This window comes from Oryctolagus cuniculus, chromosome 5, assembly GCF_964237555.1.
Source record: "Oryctolagus cuniculus chromosome 5, mOryCun1.1, whole genome shotgun sequence".
Classification (NCBI taxonomy): domain Eukaryota; kingdom Metazoa; phylum Chordata; class Mammalia; order Lagomorpha; family Leporidae; genus Oryctolagus; species Oryctolagus cuniculus.
The window spans coordinates 8,538,261-8,542,900 of NC_091436.1; the positions used below are offsets into that span (position 1 = coordinate 8,538,261).

The 4,640-nt window shown below is 53.0% G+C and overlaps 1 long non-coding RNA gene across 1 annotated transcript; it reads left to right on the plus strand.

Annotated features, from left to right (window-relative positions):
- The first annotated feature begins 317 nt into the window (after positions 1–317).
- On the plus strand, positions 318–2,930 carry LOC138849556 (uncharacterized). Its single transcript, XR_011388435.1, has 2 exons — positions 318–437; positions 813–2,930. It is a non-coding gene; the product is annotated as an uncharacterized lncRNA (long non-coding RNA).
- Positions 2,931–4,640: the final 1,710 nt, after the last annotated feature.

The following is a 4,640-nucleotide window of genomic DNA, read 5'->3' on the forward strand; positions in this document are numbered from 1 at the left end:
TGGCACGGAAGCCCAGAGACGGGATATTTTTGGTTCCACCGTTTGGAACCCAGGGAAGGCAGAGCAAACAGGAGAACCGTGAAACCTACAAGACATTGATTGTGGATGAAGGCCAAAGCAGCTGAACCTAGGGCCCGAGATGACTTATTGCCTCACTTTCATTGTGGTGAAAAGCACGTCACGTTAAATTTGCCATCCTAACCACTTTTAAGCGTCCGGGTCAGTAGTGTTAGTATCGTCGTGTTGCTAGGCAACCAGTCTCTAGAACTTTCTCACCTTGCAAAACTGAAACTCGAGACTCCAGTAAGCTACTAATCCCCCTTCCCCCGGCGGCCTCGCTCTACTGCCTGCGATTTCGACTAGCTTAGGTCTTCCTGGGAAAGGAATCCTACAGCGTTGCTGCTCCTGTAACTGGCTTATTTTGAAACGAGCTCTCTGTAAGAATGGTTTTCAGAAATAAACCCTGGACCAGCACGAGTTAGTTAACAAACGCTTAGAGAGTTCTTGGGGGCATGTCTTCAGTCATGTGCCAGCCGTGCAGGAGGGAAGGGGGGTTTGGAACAAGGATAAGTGGGTTGGTGGCCTTGACCCCGGGGTAGGTGCAGGGAGCAGGACCAAAGAGATGAATCGCGTGCAGTGAGGGGTGGAGACCAAGACAGGGACCAAGTCTGAGAGCAGCTGGAAAAAGTGGAGAAACAATTATTTTAAAGGGGAGGGCGGTGCTGTGGCACAGCGGATTAATGCCTGGCCTGAAGCGCCGGCATCCCATAGGGGCGCCGGTTCTAATCCTGGCTGCTCCTCTTCTGATCCAGCTCTCTGCTGTGGCCTGGGAAAGCAGTAGAAGATGGCCCAAGGAGGCTGCATGGGAGACCTGGAGGAGGCTCCTGGCTCCTGGCTCCTGGCTTCGGATTGGCGCAGCTCTGGCTGTTGTGGCCATCTGGGGAGTGAACCAGCGGATGGAAGACCTCTCTCTCTGTCTCTACCTCTCTCTGTAAGTCTTTCAAGTAAATAAAAGAAATCTTTTTTAAAAAAGACACTGGGATATAATAATTGCACCTGCGTGGGACCCAAGTCCAGTTGATTGTATTCCCTCTGACACTATGGTCACTTAGGGTCACCCTGAGATTTTGGGGCATCACCGGTACCGGGAGGGCTACACGTCACGGGCCTGTCCAGAGAGGGAGGTGGCTGCTGGGACATGACAGGATGAAGGGTGTAGCTGAGAAAACACTGACAGGGCTGCAGGAATCGGAAACTGCAGGTGGAGAAGGGCCGGAAGACGCAGGGTGTGTGTGGGGAATCCCACAGGAATCTCAGAAAGAGTCATGGACCGCCGCTTACCTGAAAAGGAGATGAACTGTGGAAACTCCACAGTAAAACACTGCAAAGTTACCGCTGGCCACAAAAGAAAAGTAAAGTGGAGTTCTAAGTCGGGAGCTGCGGCAATGCCTAACGGCTGGCAGGGAGATGCTCCTGACCCTACCAAGCAGGCACTCTGGTCAGTCAGGTAACAGTGCGCTGTGGACAGTACCCTCCTACCCACGCTGACTGGACAGTTCAAACAGGAGTAAGGCGGGGACAGTATGGACTGGACTGTTCAACTGCGAGCAAGGAGGAACCAGCACTGATTGGACAGCAAGTCGGAGGATGGCACGCTGGAGGACTGCCGGAAATGAGGATAAAAAGGGAGCCCTTGAACCACTCTCCATCCTCTCGGGGATCGTGGCCCGGTGTGTGTGAACCTCTGGATCTCCACACATGCGGAGCTGAAGAGGCAGCCCGCTACTCTGCATGGAGCAGATGGCGGCACAAGCTGACCTGCAGAGCTGTCCCTGAGCTGTAACCCCACTGTCTGTGTGAGTGTGTGTGTGTGTGTGCGGGCCCAGTGTGCGGGCCCAGTGCGTGCAAACCTCTGGATCTCCTCACACTTGGAGCCGAGAGCCAGCTCGCTGGCCCCCTTGCTAAGCGACACAAGGCGACTACAGGATCAAAACTCCAGCCGAGATGCCGCCTCACCGCCTTGCCTGGAGTCCTTATCTGCCTGCTGCCAGACCTGACCACAAAGCCGGACCAGGCCTCTCAGCAGGGACCTCTCCAACTTCTCGCCTGGCCGTCCGCCTGGGAACTTTGAGCCTACTGCCCAGAGGGACAGCCTTCTCACGACTTCCTGCCTGTAAGTGACTGATCCGAGATCCGTCTCTGCTGAGACATGGAGCTCTGGACCTTGAACACTGACACTCTTTTTTGTGACCGTGATACAAGCCTTGAAAACGCAGCTTTTACAAATAGTGTTAGTTATGTGTAGTATAATGTAACTATGCTTTGACCCTATGCAAGGTATCTGCAAATAATGCTGGAGACCTTGATGTACACATACTATTACAATTAGATAGCCCTCAACATTACTTTAACGCTGTATACTGTGATCTGCGGATTAATGAATAGGTTCAAGTAGTATTGTTGATGTGGATATTAATGGTGTTGATTCCAGTAGTCCTCTAGTCATTAAGGAAATAGTGTTACTCTGATAGTTAAGTATTATAGTAAGTAAGTTAAGTAGATGATAAGTAGTTATGTTAAAGCTAAGTGATTCAGCAAATGTGTTAAGTTAGCTATAAGCTATGATAAGTGATGTTAATGACATTATTGATAGTGATATTAGTGATATTAATAAGTGTGTTAAGTAATTATGTTAAGTTAGGTGATTAAGCTAAGTAGTTAAGCTAAGTAGTTATGTTAAGCTTAGTAGCTAAGTTAAGTAGTTAAGTCACTTTAAGTAGTGGTGTTAAGTTTATTGATAAGTGTATTAATTAGCATAGATTGATAAGTATATTGGTACTGATAAGTGTATTGACCTCCACGAGCATGCTGATGAGTAGTGTGATAAAAAACCCCTGGTGTGTAAGCGATTAAATCTCTTTGGAAATTCAGTCTTGTGTCCTGGTGTTCCTTTCTTCCCCATGACTGACAGCTCGTACGTCGCACTGGCTACTGTTGAGTTGCGTGACAGCAGGCGCTCGCGACAGTGTGGCCTGGGAAAAGCGCGGCGGTCGAGGTCGGGAAGGGACGAGCTCCTCTCCCCGGGGGCGCGCAGATGGGGCCCCGCGTGGAGCTCCTGAGCTCCGCCGGTCGCTCGCACAGCCCAGGCTGCTCTGCCCTCCGGCCTCAGTGGAGGACGTGGTTGGGGTCTCCGTGATGGACACAGCAACGGTGGCAGCGCGCGCAGAATGAACCCCGACTCCAACACTGGGGAAACTCGAACGCCGAGCGGGCATCAGCTGGTAACAAGGGGTCTTCCCTGAACTTGCTGCGGTGACGCTGTCAAAGAAAAAGTGCTGTGGGGGTGCGGTCTGGACCATGTACGGCAAGTCCACAAGACCTTGGGCATGACCCTGCCGTTGTCCAGAAATGAGCGTGTGTGTGTGTGTGTTTGTGTGTGTCTGAGAGAGAGAGAGAGAGAGAGAGAGCAGCAAATGCAGGAATAACTTGGAATTAGGCAATGGCGAAGCAGGGGCTCAGGACCCTGTTTCCTCTGTCTTGGTCCCACAACAAGAACGCTGCTTCTCTGGGATGAAGTCCGGCTGATGCAGGCGCAGCAGTAGGTTAGTTCCAAGAGCTCTAGACAGAGCCTCCCGCTCGGGGCCCTGAGCGGCGCCCTCCGTGGACGTGACCAAACACAGCGTGCGGCTGGCTGTGAACACAGCCTCCGTTTGTGGTCTCGACGAAGCTGCTACGCGTTCTGTGTGGGCTGTCCGGGAAGGTGGAGGGGCCTCCTGTCTGTGGGGGAGCTGACTTGTTTTGTGGGTGTGTGTGCGTTTACCATAATTGTAAAGATTCGTGCATTATATAGCCTGCCCACAGGTCTAGTGTTCACCAGCCCTCCCGGAGGCCAGGGCTGGGTTCCTCCAGGTTGACCCTGGGGCTCAGCCTGGAGCGGGCGATGGGAGGCAGCTGGGGTGCCTAGCAAGGCTGTCCTGGTAACACCACCCCCCTTGCACTCTGGAAAGCCCTCAGTGGGGGCAGGTGTTAAGCCTGGTGGTTAGGACGGCTGAGTCCGTTCCTGGTTCTGGTTCCTGGCTCCGGCTGCCTGTTAATGTAGACCCTGGCTCAGTAATCGCTGTCCCCATGTAGGAGACCTGGATGGAGTCCCCAACTCCTGGCTTCTGGCAGAGCCTGGCCCTAACGTCAGGGCCTCTGGGGAGCAAACAGCTGATGAGAGTTCTTTTTCTCTCTCTGTCTGTTAATAATAATAATAAAACAGTGTTTAAGAAGCGATGGTTTGGCCCGGTGCCGTGGCTCACTAGGCTAATCCTCCGCCTTGCGGTGCCGGCACACCGGGTTCTAGTCCCGGTCGGGGCACCGGATTCTGTCCCGGTTGCCCCTCTTCCAGGCCAGCTCTCTGCTGTGGCCAGGGAGTGCAGTGGAGGATGGCCCAAGTGCTTGGGCCCTGCACCCCATGGGAGACCAGGAGAAGTACCTGGCTCCTGCCATCGGATCAGCACGGTACGCCGGCCGCAGCGGCCATTGGAGAGTGAACCAACGGCAAAGGAAGACCTTTCTCTCTGTCTCTCTCTCACTGTCCACTCTGCCTGTCCAAAAAAAAAAAAAAAAAAAAAAAAGAGCGATGGTTTGGCCCGGTG